We start from the raw sequence: 21,354 nt of genomic DNA on the forward strand, positions 1-21,354 counted from the left end.
AGGGGAGACATTAGAATGGGAGAATGGATATGTAAGTCTAGATTTTAATTTTGGGAATCATCTATGTATAACTGATTTTTAAAATCATGAGATTGGATGAGATCATCAAAGTTGTGAATATATGTAGATGCAGAAATGATCCAAGGACTTGGTCTTACCTCACCCCACTCTGGCTTTCTTTCTTTCTTTGGGGTGTACATCATTATCTGACATGATCACATACACGACCTTGCTTATTGGTTTGATGTCTTTCTTCCCAAACTCAAGGCAAGATCATACCAGTGGGGAGTGTACTTCATTATCTGACATGATTGCATACACGAGTTTGCTCATTGGCTTGATGTCTTTCTTCCCAAACTCAAAGCAGGATCATACCAGGGCACTGCGTTGGTTTTGTGCACTGCTTTACCCAGTACCACAACCATGTCTGAAATATGATGTAGTCAATAAATATTTTTTACATTAATGAATTTTTAAATCTTCAGATAACCCCCAAACTCAGCTTAATTGGCAATCTCAAACTTCTCCCTCTACAGCTTCTAATAAATGCTTTTGGGACTTAAAAAATGAGTAGGAAAATACATGATTTTTAATTTACTTTCCCAATCCTTTCCCAGAAGCACATGAAAATAGTAGAATTGTCTAAACACAGTAAAAGGGAGAAAGAGGAGGAGATGCTAAAGAAATATTTTCAGGAACCAACAAGATTTACTGATGGATTGTATACGGGATGTAAAAGAGCAAGAAGAACAAATAGAAGAATAGAAGTGGCCACTTACCAAGAGAATGAAGACCATGGTACAAGAAGATTTGGATAGTGGAGCTGGGGAGTAGAATCAATTTAGTCTGTGAGCACAATTGCAAGTATGTTGTGCCCAAGGCCATGTGCTGGGCACAAGGAATGCAGAGTAGAATAAGACGGCCCCTATCCTCAAGAACTTATGGTTGGGAAGGAATAACAGAAAATGCAGGTAAGGTGACAAATTGTGCTTAGTTTGGAAAAGCTCAGTAAATGAAATGTAAAATTAAAAATATCTTTAGGCTAGGCAACATTTAGATATGCAGAAAGATATGCCTGCATTTCTTGCATAAAGCTTTTTTGCAATCTCATGTTTCTAACTTAAGTGTTCTTGAAGTAATGTGTACATTAAGCATTTATCAAGAAAGTCATTTCTCACGTGGGGAGCTATGAATTGACAAAGTTTGCATTTGAAGTGACAAAGCCCTTCAGGAAATTATTCTAATACTTTTCTGTGTTTGACATCAATTCATTAGATGAGTATGATGTGGAAGGAATGAGAGCTGTGTGATTGTCACTGCTGGTTATTCATTTTTTAGGCTGTGTCAGGAGAGTCCCCAGAGTATGGTTTGTAGGATTTATTTAACCAAAATGATTATATCATTGGTCACCAAATTCCTTCCTGATGAACAGGCTCAGAAGGAATGTGGGAAGGGCCTGCTCATCTAGGCCTTAGTCCTACCAATGCTTACATATTCCCATTTATTCTAACAAGCGGGTATTCTAATGTCTACTGATAGTCTGAGGTCAAAGCTTGGTCTCAGAATTAGAGGGAATTTTGATATTTCATTTAAGTTGCAATGGAATGGCCTTAACTTGTTGCACAAGGATTGGTTCTTTTTGGTGAAACTTTGCTTCTGGAAATGAAGAAAACTGCTATAGGTCTGGTGCTTTGGCTTTAAAAGGTACTATTGTCTTTGCTTTTCTAATGAAGAAACTGAAGCCTACAGAAAACATTACTGAAGACCACAAAAATGATAATTGGTGAGAACCGAGATCTGATAAGCTCTAATGTATGTATACCATGTTATTCTGGCTCTTTCAAAGCTTGTGCTATGGAATCCCAGAACTAGAGATGAACTGAGAGGTCAGGTAGGCTAAGTTTCTCATTAAAGAAATGTTCATCCAACTTCTACAGAAATAATGTCTTTAATTAGTACTTCTTTTTTTTCCCAACTAAAACATACTATATTTCAATTTTTCTTACTATATCCGTAGCATACCAAAGTTATAAATATCTTTCCAAGATATTGGAAAAATATTTATAACTTTTGTATGCTATTGATATAGTAATAAGATATAGAACAAAGAGATAGCAACACCAAAACACATGAAAGTCATTAACAAATTAAATTGACAAAAATATGATTTGGCGGAGACAAACCATTAATAGCAACAAGGGCCCACATGATACCAACCATAATTTAGCAGGAGGAAGCTGGAGGGAAAAACAAAGCAGTTGACATGACTGAGGATCCCTAAATGTCCAACATGTACTCAATGGAAAGTAGCCCAAACTAGGAGATATTCTGTGTACTCCACTAGTAGGTGAATAAAACGAGTTCACAGTAAGATCTAAAGGAGTGGAATGGTCTGGATTTCTTGAACACTTGAAATTTCCTTCCAGGATAGTCACTCACTGAGGACAAACTGCTGAGAGCTGGACCCAAACTGAGCAGTATTAAGACAGGAAAGGGAAGGTTATGATAAAAATGGAAGAAGTGCCTAGAGGTAAGGGATCCCAGAGGACACTGCCATATGTTTTGAAAACTAGATGAGAACAAAAGGAGAAGGTGCTCTAAAGCCTAAAGTTAGAAAAATTAGCAAAGATCCTGAACTGTATCCTGATTGAAAGTTTAAAAGAGGCTGGGTACATTGGCTTATGCCTGTAATCCCAGCGCTTTGAGTGGCCGAGGCAGGTGAATCACTTGAGGTCAGGAGTTTGAGAACAGCCTGGCCAACATGGTGAAACCCCGTCTGTACTAAAAATGCAAAAATAAGCTGGCTGTGGTGACGGGAGCCTGTAATCCCAGCTACTCAGAAGGCTGAGGCTGGAGAGTCGCTTGAACCCAGGAGGTAGAGTTTTCAGTGGGCTAAGATCACACCATTGCACTCCAGCCTAGATGACAAGAGCAAAACTCTGTCTCAAAAAAAAAAAGTTTAAAAGCACAAATTTTACATAGAAACGAGCAACAAGAAAAAATCACAGTTGCTATGGTTTGTGTATTTGTCACTTCCAAAATTTATGTTGAAACTCAACTGTCATTATAAAAATGTTTAGTAGGACCTTTAAGAAATGATTCATTGAAGGGAGACTAGGCTCTTATAAAAGGGAAAGTTCAGCCTCCTTTTCCTCTCTCTTTGCCCTTCTGCCATGTCAAGATGCAGCAAGAAAGCTTTTGCCAGATGCTCACACCTTGATATTGGACTTTCCAGCCTTCAGAACTGTGAGCCAATACATTTTTCTTCATTATAAATTATCCAGTCTGTGGTATTCTGTAACAGCAACACAAAATGTACTAAGACATAGGCATGATCTTATGTAAAGTTATTATTTTAAAAAGAATAAAGAATCAAATAGCTTCACATAAAAAATAAAAGAATGCCACAAATACAGGCCCACTCCCTTTCAGATAAAAACTATAACTCACTATTTCTAACAAGCTAAAACATAACAACTAAGAAAATGTCACATGACGTAAAAAAAATACATAAATCCAAATTGGGAAGATTTATAAATGAAATTATATTATTCAGAAAGGAGAAAAAATAAAAGGGAAAGTTTTTTTTTAATTTTTTTTTTAGGGATTTGGAGAAACTGACAAATTTAGAAGACAGTCAAAGAATATCCAACATACGTATAATAAGGACTCCAAAGACAATCAAAATGAGGGAACAAAAAAAAATACCCAAAACTATACTTTCAAATGTTTCCCAAGACAATTTTTTAAATTACATATTGAAAGTGCACACAGCATAACTAAGGAAACTGACCCAAAATAACCAACACTGAGAGAAAGTTAATAAAACTTATTAGACTTTGAAGAAAAACCAAAATGTAGGCATCCAGGCAAAAAGATCAAATCACTTATTCAGAGATAACATCAGACTTTCAGCAGACTTTCCTACAACACTGCTTTATGCCATAAGGAAACAGAATAACATATTTAGGATAATTAAGGAAAGAAGTGTGAGCTAAAATTTTTATAACCAACTAAACTGACATTCACATGAAAGACTCGGGCAAACTCAATGACTTGGAGAATATTTTTCCCATGAGCTTTTCCTGAGGAATTTACTAGAGAGTAAATTCCAATAAACCAAAATAACTAGAGGGTTATTAACATATGGATTGATAGTAAGTGCTATATGTTTACTTATGGTAAAAGAATAGCTAATGTTGGCCGGGCGCGGTGGCTCACGCCTATAATCCCAGCACTGTGGGAGGCCGAGGCGGGTGGATCGCGAGGTCAAGAGATCTAGACCGTCCTGGTCGACATGGTGAAACCCTGTCTCTACCAAAAATACAAAAATTAGCTGGGCATGGTGGTGCATGCCTGTAGTCCCAGCTACTCGGGAGGCTGAGGCAGGAGAATTGCTTGAACCCAGGAGGCGGAGGTTGCGGTGAGCCGAAATCATGCCATTGCACTCCAGCCTGGGTAGCAAGAGCGAAACTCCATCTCAAAAAAAAAAAAAAAAAAAGAATAGCTAATGTTAACTGAGCCTGTTTCATATATAATGAAATAAACCACATGGGCAATTATGTGATTTCCTAATTCTTGAATCCCTTGTGTTCTCCAGAATCAGTATTCTGGTGTAAGAAAGTAAATATAAATGCCAGGTAGAAAAGGTTAAAAATCCTGTGATACTGAATTTGAATTGGAAGTATCATACCTCATGAGTTTTACTCACGTGTATTAAAAATGCTTGGAGAAAGCAACCCAACAGCAATGACCTCTCTAGGACCCAGATGATTTTCAAATACTGTTTTCCACTAAAAGAAAACAGAGACTATTGGGAAAATAAAGGATTCCATATCTGGTCAGAATTTGTACAAGATGAGCCTAGGGCAGTGGGTCATACACATACCTTGTCAGCAAGGAAGCTAGAAAACTGTTAGGAACATGTGAAAATGATATTCCCACTGGACAAAGATCAGACAAGAAAGGTTCAGTAAAGACAATATTTTCACTGAGCTGAAGCTCAATAAATAAGTTCATGAATTTATAAGGATAGAAAATGATTTGTCATTTTTGAAAATAATAACCACTGAGTTTTAAAACTGGTAAATAATGGGGGCAAAAATCATCTTTTATGTCTTTTCTATATGAGTTACATCCCTGATAACCAAGTAGTAGATGAGTAAATTTTCTCTTTGTAGAAATATTTCAACTAATACCTAAAGGAAGAATGATTAAATTAGAATATTACTATTTTGCAACTCAGATAAATTAATAGATCTAGGCATTGTACATCATTTGCTGCTATCAAAAGTAAAGGCCCAATCATACATCCCGTGGCTGTGATAGAGGAACACAATACTATTAATATCTCTTAGTTGTCTTGCCAAAAATTAAACCCAATGATCAATCCAGTAGATCCACAGAGATGCAATCAGCAAAATCCAGATAGTAAGAAACTCTTTAGGACACACTTGTTTTCTTCAACAAATATATTTCATGAAAAATAAGTGTGGAGAGGCAGAAGGGGAACCTATAGACTAATAGAGACATATAAAAATAACAGGGAAAGTGAAATATAGGAATGTATAGTCAGGTGATAAAGCTATAGGGCGTGTAGGAGGAGTAGGGAAAGGAACTGTGGTTAGAATGATTATATAGAGGGTTTATGAGGCATCTGGCAAAACTCTATGTCTTGATTTGGGTCATGTTTACAAAGTGATGACCTTATCATAGTTTATTAAACTAAGCATTTATGTAATGCCAATTTTCGATATCTGTAATATTTTACAACTAATAAGCTTTTTTAAAAAATTAATATAATGTACCTTTTAATTAATTTCTCCAATACGTTTCATGTAATATAAGAGCCACACCACACTGGACAGGCAGACCTGTAAACCAGTAGATCTTCATTAATTCCTTCTACAGATATTTCAACCAACTCTTTTGGGTAGGCATTGGAGTGTTGCATCTAAAATAAGGCAATTATAGTACACAGCAAAATATGATAGGTACTATATGGACAAAGTATTCTGATAGTATAGAGAAATTGAAATTTATTCTGATTGAGAGATTAGCAAAAACTTATAAGGGCAATAACATTTCAGTTGACTCTTATAAGATGTGTCATATGTGCTCTTACTTTAAAAACCATCAATTCACATTAAAGGAATATTTAGAACCCACAGCCTCAAAACCTATTCACCCTTAATCCATATGTTCTAGTTTGCATCACTCAATACGACTGAAACCTCCTATCTGAAAGGTCATTGATCATCTCTTAGTGACGTTTCCTCAGTCCATGTCCCCGTAAACTCTGCCCAATTCATCATTTGTTGAGTATTGCCTTCTAGAGATTCTTTTCTTCCTTTTCTTCTGAACCACCAGGGTGCCCTGACCTCCCTCCTGCCTTCCAGCTGTCCCTTTGGTGCCTTTTGGCTGCTCTTTTCACCTTTCTGGTAGTGCCTTCTGTGCTCTCTCTCTGTGTTCTGCTGCTTTGGCATTACCTGAAGTCACATGCAATTAACGTGGAAATCTCTATGAGACGCCTGCTCTGTAGGAGCTCCAGACATGTATTTCTGACTCTGCTCATCATTTCTTTCTTTATGTCCATCTGTCACCACAAAATTGATATGCCCAAAATTGGACTCATTTGCTTCTAGCCAAATCCTCATGACCTTGCCAACCGAATTAATAGCGTCTCTGCCTCCTGGTCTTGACTTGGAATCTTTGAGTCATCCCTAAGCACCCTGTGGATGTTTGTTATCTTAAACTTGGACAGCTTCTATTTCTCTGTGTCGAGAAGACTCATGTGCTCCTTGGAACTTTTCCTGTGTGCAAGGCTTTGAATGAACTTCATCCAAACCCAGTGATAGCTTAATTGGTGAGGGTCTACCCTCATTCTCTGGTGGATCACACCATGTCTGGATCTGATTTGGTGACAGCACGCTCAGGTTCCAGACCAGTACCAGGCACTTTATACCACTAGCCTAAGTTATAAATATTAGAATTAATGCAGCCGTCAATACTGTCTTACTAGCTTAACATGAACAAAGTACAAAGGCTTCTCCTGTGGAGGGAGGAGCTCTCAAGCATAGTTGGTCCCACATTTACCCTCCAGAGGTTCTATTCCCAACCATAGTTACACTTGTCAGGTTATTTTCTTTCTGCTGAGGAAATGGCCTTAATTTATATTGATTTTTAAGAAGAAGGAAAAAAAAAAAAGATTACAGGCACAGCATCTGCTGTTTGTGCCTAGAGGTAAAGGTTTAGGTTGAAGCAGCTTCCTGCATTTATCCATCTACTTGTTCATCCCACAAGCATTACTGAAAGCTGACTTTGGTGTGGGATGCTGGCTAATCAGGTGGGTGGTGTAGTTCCTGCCTCCAAGGAGTTCACTGTCTAGATCGTAGTTATACTAACTCTGTCATCTTGCTTAGTGTTTATTAGCCCTGAGGATGTAATTGTTCATTCATTCACGTTCTTTTAATCTCTTCCTCTTTCCTATCTTTAGTTACCATCCCTTTGTGGATGATTTTCAATATGTTTTAGACTTAGTGTTTGACCTTCACAACTATATCCAAAAGGTAAGAATTGAATTATAAGTATAATGAGTACTGTGCTAGAGGTTTAGAATACACTAAGAAACCAACAGGATGGTTCCTGCCCTGGAGTCTTCTGTCAACATTATACAGGTTTCCATACTACCCTCACCCTCTAGAATTTTCTTTTTCTTTAAAAGTAATTTATTTGACTCTGATCACAAAACACAGGTGAAGAGCACGGCATCGCCTGTAACCCCCGAGTTGCCCATCTTCCCAGTCCATGCCTCTATAAATACCCTTTGTACAGCAGCAAGCTCATGCTGTTCCCAAGCACGTGCACGTTCTAACAGCTGCAGAGCATAGTGCATGACCAGGTGAAAGTTAGACAGACTCTCTACTCACAGCTAAGGCCTCTCCAATTAGTCTTCCGGATCCTTTTGCTAATAGTAACTGGTTGCTGTTCCTATTGGTCATAGATAAATGACACCTGCACAGTTCTGAGTGCTTTCAAGTAACCTCGGCAGGCAGTGACTGGACCGTTTCCTTGCTCCGAGCTTCCTATGTCCCAGGTTGCCTGTGGCACCCGGACAGCTGCTGCCCCTGGGTCCCGCACATTCCAGGGCGACGATGGAGGAAGGCAGGCCAGGCCAAGCATGAGGAATTAACAGTCTTTTTTGGGCTCAGACCAGGAGTCCATGGGTCTTGAGGACCTCTGTGTATTTATCAGTTTTCTTCTCCATGTTCTTCTCGGCTTGTTTCCGTAGTCTCATGAGCTGTTTCTTCTTCTGGTAGTGGATCTTGGCTTTCTTCTTCCTCTTCTCCTCCAGGGTGGCTGTCACTGCCTGGTACTTCCAGCCAACCTTGTGAGCCACGCACCCCAGTTAGGCAAACTTCCTTGTGGGCTTCAGACGCACGACCTTGAGGACCGCAGGAACCACCATCTGCATTTTCTTGTAGGGCCGTGGGATGCTGTCCAACACCTGGAGGCGGTCCAAGGAGGCCTGCCCTTGCTTGGTCTTGTGGGGCAGCATGCCTTGCACCATCCGCCAGAAGATGCAGCTGGGGGTCCAGAAGTGGTAAGGGCTTCGGGAAAGGTTGGTGTTCATCTGCTTGTGGAGGAAAGCCAGGTACTGCAACTTATTTCTGTAGAAATCGCCAGAAATGTTGATGCCCTCGCAGCGAACGACCACCACCTTCTGGCCGGAGCCAAGTTCATGTTTAGATGAAAAGCTAGCCTAACGCAAAATCACTTCTGAAAATCATGATGTTTGCAATCACGATCCGTCTACATTGTTTTCCTTGTCTTTTTCTTTCTGCATAGACAAGTTGCCTCCGAGAAGGTGAATAATAAGTTGCATTAAAACTCCTTAAAAAGAGGAGCTTGAGGTATGATTTCCATAGGAAAATCACTGTAGAGCTTGCCAGCTAGAATTATTTTCTGGCTTATTTATAATCCTGTTACTAGTCAGCGTCATTGCACCAATTTCGTAAACAATACAGCGGCATCAACAAGGCTATAATCAGCCACCACTGAATGCCATATCATTTCTTTACCTTTAAATATCTGCAGGAAAAGGGGATGGGGTGGAAAGAAGACAAGAATTTTTTAAGTGATATGGATAATCAAGAATGCCTTTAAAAAATGCCTGTTAAATATATGCCCGTGTCCCCTTAAATCTGTGACGGTGAAACATCTCATTTTAGTTGATGTATGACAAGAAAGCAATCATTGTTAATCAAAATGACACATTTCCATTTACTTGATGAAAGGAAGGTAGATGAAGGTCATGCATAAGAAAACAAAGCAGCCTGTGATTCGTGATGTTTGGGGTTTATTTTGAAATTTGTTTCCTTAGGAAGTTTGTAAGCCGGCTGCTTTCTTTTCTTGGCATCATTCATCCAAATTGCCAGAAGTCCTTGTCAGTGAAGATGGAAATATTTCATCTTCTCTCCTGAGTAGAGAAGTAGGTTAATTTGCTTTGGATTCTTTGACAAAGTTGGGTCCTAAAGGCGTAAAATCTCAGAAGCTCTGCCTCCAGATAGCTCTTTAAAAGTTACCAATTCCATTCCCTGGGTGATAAGGTTATTCCTGGGAGATTAACCATCCAGCTGGTCATGGCCATGCTCATAGGGAACTGGCGGGGTTGGGGGAAGGGCCAGAGCCTTAGTACTTTATCAGAAACAGAAATCAAGAGCCTCTTTCTACTCTCCCCTCTCTGTATTTTAGGACACTTAACCATTACATGTTCGCAATAACTAAGTGCTAGTTAAAGCTTTGCTTTTCCTGGATATCACCTTTTATAAAGGAGTGTAAGTTCCTGATTTCATTCCGTGGTTGGAGCAGAGAAGGGGCTGTAATTCATGGTACAAACCTAGCTTTGAGACCGTTAGATCTGACTTTATGCCTAAGCATTTTTAGAACCTTCCAGAAGTCACTACAAGACTCCATTGCACTGTGGAGTATTATCAGTGGGCTGTTATAATCTCCATCCCAAAACTTAAAACATAATTTGTGAAATACAGAGGAAATTTTGGCATTTGGGGATTCAACACAGATCTCCCAAGAGGAATGGATATAAGGCTATTTATTCCAAAATCCAAAAATGTCATTCTTCCACTGCCAGACGTGGTGCTTGAATCTACAAAGGTCATGATGTCCCCGTATTTTCAGTCTGCACATATCATGATGAACAGGTATCACAGGATAATTTTAAAACTTAGTGTTGGGCTGGGCATGGTGGCTCACGCCTGTAATCCCAGCGCTTTGGGAGGCCGAGGCAGGTGGATCACGTGGTCAAGAGATCGAGCCCATCCTGGTCAACATGGTGAAACCCCGTCTCTACTAAAAATACAAAACATTAGCTGGGCATGGTGGCGCGTGCCTGTAATCCCAGCTACTCAGGAGGCTGAGGCAGGAGAATTGCCTGAAACCAGGAAGTGGAGGTTGTGGTGAGCCAAGATTGTGCCATTGCACTCCAGCCTGAGTAACAAGAGCGAAACTCTGTCTCAAAAAGAAAACAAAACAAACAACAACAACAAAAAACCAGTGTTTAGCATGCTCAAAGCCTTTTGTAACTACCCTTATTATTATTGTCATTATCAACATCTTCATCATCATTATTTTAACTGGAGAAGTTAAAATAATTATTAAGCTGTAGTAGGAGACAATACGATATAAAGAGAATTCTAAAGAGCCCTCTAGGGCTGAGAGAGCTTAAGGAAGGACAGACATGGAAGACGGGCCCCTCTTCAAGGCTTGGGTTCAGACTTTTTTGAAGCCAGTGTGGCTGCAGCTGCTGGATGGTGAAGGAGCTTTCTGGATTTCTCAGGGAAGAGATGGTCCACAGTCACAGGACAAGCAAGAAACACGCGTTGGGGCACAGAACACCTGTTACCTTGTTATCTTGCAGAAACAAAGATGGCGGCCTAAAATGGTTGCTAGCAGCAAGTTCTTTTAAAAATGCTTCTTTTCCTAAACTTTGCAGAAATCCAACTATAGCAGGCTTTTTCCTGGCACAGGCTGTGATCCCGGCGCCAATGCCTAAGGAACTTATGTGCTGCCTATTTTGGGTCTGTGTAAAGCCAAACTTTACAAACCCTGTCATCAGCAAGCCACTTAAGAGAGACCTCACTTGGGGCCATTTTATACTGGCTCACCCACAATGTGCATTTCCTGCCCGTGCTCCTTTTGGTGTGACAGAACGCCATAATCTATCATTATAATTTTATTTTTGTGTCTTCTTCTTCCTTATGTTCTTTGGTCTTTTTTATATAAGAAAAAAACTAAAAATTGAAAGTTCTCCCAAATTTCTATACTTTTTCCAAATATTAGGCCAAATTTGACAAGAAATCCTGCATAAATTACTGTTAAACTTCTTTAAACTTTCAGATGATGTAAGACTCTCAATGATCAAACTGATCCTAAAGGAAAAACTCTGGGTTAATTAAGAGTGTTTGCACATGAGGGGAGCCTCATCTATTTGGCTTGATTGTCCACCCTGGGTCCAATCTGCTATGGTCAGAGGGGCAGAGTCATGTTTGTTAAAGACAAAGCAGTTGGGAGTCCATGTTGATGGCCAAAGGAGGTGATCAGTGAAGGCTAGGAAGATACCCCCAGAAGTACCTTCAACAAACACCAAGGGAGAGTCATGCAGCATTGAGAATTCACAATGATCAGGGCACAGGGCACTAACATCCTAAAATAAGACCTACAGTCTTTAATTATTAGCAAGGTAGACTTTTCAAAAATATACTTTCATGGAGAGAAAATTTTTAAAGACTCCAGAGGTGAACAACTGCCAAAAAGGAATGTGTGGTATCCAGCTGTCAATGATTTTGGTGTGAAAATCAAATGTTATCCTGGTGTAATGACCAGGATGCATATGAGGAGCTCAGGTTTCATAAAGGCCAAAGGAGCAGGGTCTAGTCAAGGGCAAACTAAAGCCTGGAACCAGTGAGAAGAAGGACTGACCAACGCAAAGCATAAAGAGTAGAACATGTCAGGAGCAACCAAAGAGAAATACTATTTGGATTTTAAAGGTTGTGCCAAAGCTGACAATGAAGAGTAGAACATACTAAGATAAACTAAAAGAACTGTTATTTGGCTTTTAATGATTGTATCCAAGAGCAAGAAGACGAAAAAGGAAGAGAACACCACCTCTGGGATCTGGGTGATGCCAACAGATGCCGGAGAAAACAGTATTGCTTAATCTCTTTGGGCTTCCATTTTCTCTTTCAAGGAGAAAGCAAAGCCCATAGAGGTTAATACTAAACTGGATAACCTAGTCAAGACTTCTTAATTTGAAAGAAGCTACCAGCTAATAAATGACATATTAGGGGATGGCTATAGGGATGCCTCAAGAATCTCAGCCAGCCAGAATAATCAGAAGGATGTTAACAAAATAATTGTCCCCCCCCAGGTCTTAGGGAAAAAATGCCTAGCTTGGTGGTTTTGGCATGTTGAACTCAACTCTTCCTTTTTATAATAAATATTTTACAACATCCCTTTGATCCCTTAAAATAAACTTCATAGATAATATAACCTACTTAAATACTTAATTTCAAAGTAAAATGAATACATTGTCCAAACTGAAATATAAAGGAGGCTTACAGAGAAAGTAATTTGTCTAAAACAGAAAGTAAACTGTAGTTTAATGAATAAATGTTCAAAGACAAGGATGCTAACTCTCACTACTCCTATTCAATGTAGTACTGGAAGTCCTGCCCAGAGCAGTCAGGCAAGAGAAAAAATTAAATACAGCCAAATAGAAAGAGGAAAATTCAAACTATCTCTGTTTGCAAACAATATAATTCTATACCTAGAAAACCCCAGTCCTGGCTAAAACGCTCCTAGATCTGATAAACAACTTCAGCAAAGTTTCAGGATACAAAATCAATGTACAAAACTGAGTCACATTTCTGTACACCAACAATATCCAAGATGACAGTCAAATTGGAAACACAATCCCATTCAGAATAACCACAAAAAGAGTAAAATACCTAGGAATTCAGCTAACCAGGGAGGTGAAAGATCCCTACAGTGAGAATTACAAAATGCAGCTAAAAGAAATGAGAGATGACACAAACAAATGGAAAAACATTCTATGCTTGTGGATAGAAAGAATCAATATAATTTAAATGGCCATACTGTCTAAAGCAATTTTCAGATTCAGTGCTATCCCTAACAAACTATCAATGACACTTTTCACCAAATTAGGAAAAAAAATCCTAAAATTCATTGGAAACAAAAAACGAGCCTTAATAGCCAAAGCAAGCCTAAGCAAAAGCAACAAAGCTGGAAGCATCATACTACCTGACTTCACACCATATTACAAGGGTATAGTAACTAAAATAGTGTGATCCTGGTACAAAAACAGACACATAGGCCAATGGAACAGAAGTAAAGCTATATTCCTACAGCATGTAATCTTTGATAAAGCCAGCAATAACAAGCAATGGAGAAAGGATTGCCCATTCAATAAATGGTGCTGGAATAATTGGCTAGCCATATGCAGCCAAGTGAAACTGGACTGACTGAAACGACCCCTGTATTTCACCATATACAAAATATAACTCAAGATGAATTAAAGACTTAAATGTGAAACCTAAAACTATAAAAACCCTAGAATACCACCCAGGAAATACCATTCTAGACATAGGCCTTGGCAAAGACTTCATGATGAAGATTCTGAAAGTAATTGCAACAAAAATAAAAATTGACCATAGAACCTGATCAAACTAAAGAGCTTCTGTACAACCAAACAACCAACCACTACCAACAACAAAACAAAACAAAAGCCACCTACACTATCAACAGAATAAACAGACATACTACAGGATGGGAGAAAATATTTTCAAACTATGCATCTGACAAAGGTCTAATATCCAGAATTTATAAGAAAATTAAGCAAATTAACATGCAAAAACCAAACAGTCCCATTAAAAAATGGGCAAAGGACATGAACAGGCACTTCTCAAAAGAAGACATACATGTGGCCAAAAAGCATATGAAAAAATTCTCAGGATCACCAATTAGAGAAATGCAAATCAAAACCACAATGAGATACCATCTCATACCAGTCAAATGGCCATTACTAAAATGTTAAAAAATATATATATAACAAAAAACAGATTCTGGTATGGTTGCAGAGAAATGGGAATGTTTTACACATTGTTGGTGGGGGCGTAAATTAGTTCAGCCACCATGGAAAGCAGTTTAAAGGTTTCTCAAAGAACTTAAAATAGAACTACCATTCAACCCAACAATCCAATTGCTGGGTATATAGCCAAAGGAATAGAAATCATTTTACCATAAAGAAACATGCATGCCAATGTTCGTCACATCACTATTCAGAACAGCAAAGACATGGAATCAACCTAGATGCCCATCAACAGTGGACTGGATAAAGAGAACATGGTACACACACACTATGCAATACTACAGAGCCATAAAAAAGAATGAGATCATGTCTTTTGTGAGAACTTGGATGGAGTTGGAGGCCATCATCCTAAGTAAATTAATGCAGGAACAGAAAAGCAAATACCACACGTTCTCACTTATAAGTGAGAGCTTAACACTGTGTATGCACAGACACAAAAAAGGGAACAATAGATACTGGGGTCTACTTGAGGGTGGATGGTGGGAGGGGTGTGAGGATTGACAATCCACCTGTTGGGCACTATGCTGATAACCTGGGTGACAAAATTATCTGATATCAAACCCCCACAACACACAATTTGCCCATGTAACAAACCTGCACATTTACCCCTTGAACCTAAAAGTTGGAAAGAAAAATAGATAAATATTCAGAAGAAGAAATGATGAAGTAGCCATGAATTTATTTGCACCTACATGTAGAAGCTTTGTGAATCTGATGACTTCAGGATTATAAATCGTTCTGTTTTAAGGACACAGGCACATGAATGTTCATAGCGGCGCTATTTACAATAGCAAATACTTGGAACCAACCCAAATGTCCATCAATGATAGACTGGACAGGGGAAATGTGGCACATATACACCATGGAATACTATGCAGCCATAAAAAACAATGAGTTTGTGTCCTTTGTAGGGACATGGATGAACCTGGAAACTATCATTCTCAGCAAACTGACAAGAACAGAAAATCAAATACCGCATGTTCTCACTCATAGGCAGGTGTTGAACAATGAGAACACATGGACACAGGGAGGGGAGCATCACACACTGGGGTCTGTGGGTGGGGGGAACTAGGGGAGGGACAGAGGGGGGTGGGGAGTTGGGGAGGGATAAATGTCAGATATAAGTGATGGGGAGAAAGGCAGCAAACCACATTGCCATGTATGTACCTATGCAACAATCTTGCATGTTCTTCACATGTACCCCAAAACCTAAAACACAATAAAATATATATATTAAATAAAAGTTTGATAAAATCATATTGTACTGGCAGTCTGATTTTTCAAAGTCGTGGGTATTTCAGTTATTTCTTGCCGTGTCACAAACTAGACCTTAGCACCCTCAAACCATCATTTTATGATGCTTTTGGATCCTATGGGTCAAGAATTCAGAAAGACTACGGCAAGAATGGCTCTTCTGTGCTCCATGATGTCTGGAGCTTCCCCGGGGTAGGTCTAATGCCAGGCCCTGGAAGAGTTAAAGCTGGAGGAATCACTTCCAGGATGGCTCTACTTCACTCCTTGGCTCCTTGACTGGAAGGTTGCACAGGACTGCCTGTAGGTGGCCCTCCAGCCTGGCCATCTCAGGGTGCTCAGATTTCTTATAAGATAGGCAGAGCTCTAACGACAAGTATCCCAGCAGGAGCTGCATGATCTTTCATGACTTAGCCTTGAAAGTCGCCAGCATCACTTCTGACATGCCCTCAGTCAAAGCAGTCACATGGGCTTGGGGGCAGAGAGGATGTGAGTGTATAGAGCCCACCTCTTGATGAGAGGAGTGTCAGAGAAGTTGTAGTCATGTTTGAAATCACCACAGTGACTGGCTCTCAGCAAGTTTCCAATAAAACAGTGGTCTCTCTATGAATTACACAGTAGCTACCTTCCTGAAAAATTCAGCGTGTATTTAAACTTTGTAAATAGTATATTATATATGTATGTAGTATGGAAGCTTAGACTTTTATACACATTGTTGTGCAGCATTTTTGAAAGTTGTGTGAGGCTCAGGGTACTTCTTCATTGTTTACTACACTCCTGAACACTGCAGGATGCTTCGCAACCTTGGTCCATGCCCACTAAATGCCAATGCTGCCCATCCCGGTTATTTATCTCTCGCCTGTAGACTGACCTCCTCTGAGTACTTGGTGCATTGCTTGTAGATCAAAACGGCACCCTTGACCCTCACTCTACACACTTCAGCTCACTCTCCCACTCAAATGAGTTCTCACAATGATGGTGATGACGATGGTAACTTTGATACTGGTAATGATGACCGTAATGATGATGGCAAGGACAGCAGCAGTGACCATGACCAATTGCTTCCATTTTGCTGGGGACTCCATTACGTTATACACCATCTTACTCCATGCTGACAACAACCCTATGGCAAATATGATTGTCCTTGCTTTTTAGATGAGGAAACTGAGGCTTAGAAAGCTTAAATAATCTATACAGGATGACAAAATTGGAAACTGGGGAAACAAGAAGTTCCATTTTTCTCCTAGCTCTCTGGATAGCTTCGAATGACATTGTGACTTCACCTCATTGTCTTTGGCTGAGGGGATAGAAGCAGTGTTCTGTGTATCACTGGGAGCCGTTCTCTCAGAGAAGGACCATGGGCAGGCGAGTGCAATGATTACCATCTCTGGCACAATGGTGGGGAGGAAATTGACATTCAAAACAGATGTGAAAGTGGTAAAAGAACACGAACCTGCTCTTCCAGACCTCCCGGATTCTGGGAGAAGATGGCTGAATCTTCTGAATCTCATCTTCTTTGGGAAGCCTGGAGAATAAAGGCAAAGACAGTTCTAATGTTGAACAAAAGGAAGAAGGTGGAGCCTCTGAACACGAGCTGAATGTAAAATTCTAGATCATGTATTAAAAGGACGTCAGTGCTGGCCTACTCGTTGTTAGCCAGCCAAGGAGGTATCCACATTGTCATCTCCATGCCCTTAGGTGGCCCAGGTATCCTGGCCTTGTCTACCATCCTCTTGGCTTGTCTTCTCTTGTCTGTATTCCCAGAACCATACTCAGTATGTTATCCACGTGGCTCACAGAACCACACAGCAGCATGCTAATAGGAGAGCTTTGAAGATCTGTCATTCAATTGAAGAAAGTCCAAAACCTTAGAAGTGTTTTATGCTCCTGTGTATATACTAATGAGGTGTCTTCATTTAGCAAGAAAATAGATTATAAGCTCAGTTTTATGATCTTTAAAAATGGGGGAAATAAAATTGCACCATGAACTGCAAAAAAGACAAGAAAAATAGCTTGTGGTTCCTTAATTCAATTGCAGCCAACTGGGTTTCTCTCTCCTTAGCTTTCTTAAAAAACAAAACAAATTTATAATATAAATGCTGTTTTGACACACAATATATCCTGCTTTAACATTGCCTATCTATATTACAAAAATGTGTTTGTAAAAGCCTTTGAGAGCTTCTTGGAAATATAATAATGTTTTTAGAATAAAAAGTATTATTGAGGTGTTATTCTCTAAATTAAAAAAAAGTCTATGAATATTTTATGTCTATGTAACATATTTTATATAAAAAATGATCATATTGGTGAGAAGATATGCAAAAGATGAACAGATGTAAGGAAAATTCATATTCCTGTTTCCTTTAGAACCATTAATTCTATGGCAAACAACATCTCTAATGTTTTATGTTTTCCTTGAATAGTATTTTCACAGCAAATGTGAAAATCTTATTCATATAAGGGCCCTCTAATGGTGTCCTTAACCTAATATCAGTCATCATTTGGACCCTTTCAAGGCCCAAGCCCTGGAGAGGAATCCACACTTATCGTGAGGGATGCCAATCTTAGTTTCTTAGATTTCTCGCCAAGAGAAACCCACTGTCGTTATTCAAGAAATACCTACAGGAAGATGTTCTCAAAAATTGAGTCTCTCTCCCAGGAGCATTAGATGCTTCTGGATGCAGAAGGACCCTGCGTCTCATTTGGTCTAGCAACCTGACTCCAGCAGAGCCATATGCAAACCGCCCTCTGCAGTGAATATGTTCCCTGTATTATTTCCGGCTCTATTCTTCCTCCAGACCCACATTCTCCCACAGAAACTTCCCCAGTGATGGAAATAGTCTACAGCTGTGCTGTCCCATATAGCAGCCACTAACATCATGTGGGTATTGAGCACAAGAAATGTGGCTCGCATGACTAAGGAGCTGACTTTTTCATTTTAATTAATTTAAATGTAAATAGCCTCATGCGACTAGTGGCTATCTTATTACCTGAGCAATTCTAGAGCCTCCAGAGATTTTGTGCAAAACAAAACACAAGGCAAAGGTGAACACAATCAGAGTTTGGTCTGAGTTAAATAAAATTTCCAAAGTGACTTGGGAAGTTGTTTCTTACAAAAACTAATAACACTTGAAGTAAACCCTTGCCATCTATTGGGCACCATCTAAGAGCCAGGCAAAGTCTGCAATAAGTGCTTGAACAGTATTATTTTATTATTATATTTAACTCATAAGATCCTTATGAGATATTATCTCCCCCACTCCTGTTTTATTTGGAGATGAAAAACTATGGTTTAGAAAGATTAAGGATCACAGCTTGTTCTTGGCAGAGGGAGGTTTTGAACTTGGGTCTGAGTCCAATTCCTATGGTAGTGCTTCACATTCTTCCTCTATATCTTGTTGGAATTTACACTACCTTCTAACTAGAGACTAGAAAGACCTTCATAATGGGATAGAAGAAGTTTCTTAGTGCAAAATTCTATTTCCACATGTGACTCCCCTGTAAGATTATAAGCTGCCATGGAAGATGACTCTGTGACACTGAACTTGTGTCTGAATTGTCTATTCTCCTTCTTGGTGGCCCTGTTTGTTCAGTAAGAAGATTATAAGCAATGATTTATGACCTCTTGGGGTGTTAGAAAACATTGCATTGGCATTTGTATGTAGTCACGAGACAGTTCGGTTTAGTGTTAAGATTGTAAATGATGGTCTCAAGGAAGCCTAAGATCTCCCATGGGCACTTTGCATCTTCAGACAGGTCACTCCATCCTAGAAACCTCTGCTTTGTCATCCTTAAAATGGGGTAATAATACTTCCCACTTCATGAGTTCCTTGCTGTGAATCAGTGAATGAGTGTATTTGAAGTATTAGCATGGTGCCTACCCTGCAGTAAGTGCTCAATAAAAATTAGAGGCTATTTGTTCTATTATTACTCTACAGCCACTTCAGCTCATGCCCGTAAGGTTTATTATTAGTTTCTTATTTGATTCTTGTTAGGAGGGAAAAGAGATGTCGATCACAGAAGACACATGCATGAAAGCCAATAAGATGACTGCTGTCAAATGACTTTCTCTCCTGAGATATAAATAATCAAATAAGCTCCTGAGTTGCTGGTTTGTACATAACAGAAAAAAAACCCAAGAATATGCTCTCTTCCTCTACCCTTGTAATTGGTAACTTGTAGCCAGAAGGGGAAGGCTCTATCTCACTTTTTTTCAAGCATGGCCCAGAGTCTTGACTATCCAATACTCACCTTGGGGTTACAATGGCCCATGCTGCCATCATAGATAATATAGAAGGGAGGTCAAATGGTGTTTTAGAAAGAGCCAGTGACAGAATAAAAAATCCTGGATCTGGTTTTGTGGTGACTTACTCTGTGACCTCATACACATCACTGAAGCCCTCAGCAGATCCATCTGTGAGATGAAGACTTTAAACTCCAGGAATTCTCCAACACAACCTGACAATAACTGGGTATTAGTATCCAGTGTACCAATTAGGACTCAGAAGCTACTTTATCAACAGCCATTTATTATACCTGGATGTGTTAGGGTCATGCTAGCTACGATTATAGATAATTCTCCAAATCTCACCAGCTTAGTATAGCAAGTATTTATTTCTTGCTTATGTAAAGTTTAAACAGATGCCCCTGATCAGCAGATAGCTTTCCTTTAAGAAATGACTCAGAGATCCAGGCTCCTTTCCCCGTGAGATCTTCAGTACAGGTTCCAAGGTTGTCAGCTTAGGGGAAGGGTGTGGGGGATGGCTTGGGAGGGGTTTATATGGGCCAGATCTGGGAGTAGCACACATCACTTCCATTCTCATTCCATTGGAACTCAGGCTCACAAGCACACCCAACTGCAAATGGGGGCTGGAAAATCAAGTCTGGCTGGGTGACCAGAACGAAGAGGAAATGGGTGTAGTGAACATCTAGTGCCTTTACCCAGCCTCTCAGCAGTATTAGATGGTTACCGCTATCACACCAAGTGACGCTTATTATAGTCAAAAGCAAAGAAACAAAGGTAGTTTGGTGGCTGCGTGTGTGTGCATGTATGTGTCTATTGCAGGGGTGGGGGGGATGCGGTACAGGCAGTACGGATATAACACTTCTGTTAAACTTTTTCAAATATTGAAAAAAGTTGATAAATTCTCATCTCATTCCTTAGGTTTTAGCCTCTTGCCAAAGCAAAGAGGTTCCAGCCCCTATTGCCTAGTACCTGGTACCAAGGACAGGAAGACCCTACTCCATTTTCTTATTGATTTTTGGGGATCTGGAGGGGAAGTCTTGAGCTCCCCCTAGAGGCCAACAAGGTCCCCTTCAGCTTTATATGCTGATGCTTGAATATAAGTTGGGTTGGCTTCTTCACAGCTCCTTATCCCGGCTGACACAAGGCTGAGATACAATGGTTTCTTCTCCACGGCATGAACTAAAGCGTTTCTTTCTGGCTTAGTAGAATGTTGTATGCTGTTCCAACTCTCCTGTGTTTGTCTGCTAGATTTTCTTCATTGTCACTTGACCTTTTCCCTCTTATAATTAGTTTTATTAACCTTCCTTCACAGTTCACCTAATTTTCATAAAACAATCGGCATTTTAAAATAAAGAAAAAATGAATATACACATTTCTCAAGATATCTCAAGAATCAATTGCAAAGAACAACATCAGTTAACCAGACGATGATATCACATGCAAATTTGACCACCTTTTTTAGGGTAAAGAACTTTTAGAAAGATAACATAGAAGGTTAAAATAATGAAGCTTCTGTCACATTTAAAATGTTTTATTTTTCTATAATTTTAACAACATCATTTGTAACCATCTTTGAATAGTGAAACGAGATCCAGGTTTGGGGTCACACCTGAGTTCTGCAAGGCTATGCCTCTGCCTCTCAGTATTCTTATGTATAAAATAACAGTAGAGG

General features: G+C 39.5%; 1 protein-coding gene and 1 pseudogene across 4 annotated transcripts in view; one reads left to right on the forward strand and one right to left on the reverse strand.

Annotated features, from left to right (window-relative positions):
* The window catches only part of KAZN (kazrin, periplakin interacting protein), a 1,292,076-nt gene that overhangs the window by 331,240 nt on the left and 939,482 nt on the right, over positions 1-21,354 (forward strand). The window lies entirely within an intron of this gene.
* LOC108285605 lies at positions 8,181-8,647 on the reverse strand (annotated as a pseudogene).

This window comes from Cebus imitator, unplaced genomic scaffold, assembly GCF_001604975.1.
Source record: "Cebus imitator isolate Cc_AM_T3 unplaced genomic scaffold, Cebus_imitator-1.0 Scaffold15, whole genome shotgun sequence".
NCBI lineage: Eukaryota > Metazoa > Chordata > Mammalia > Primates > Cebidae > Cebus > Cebus imitator.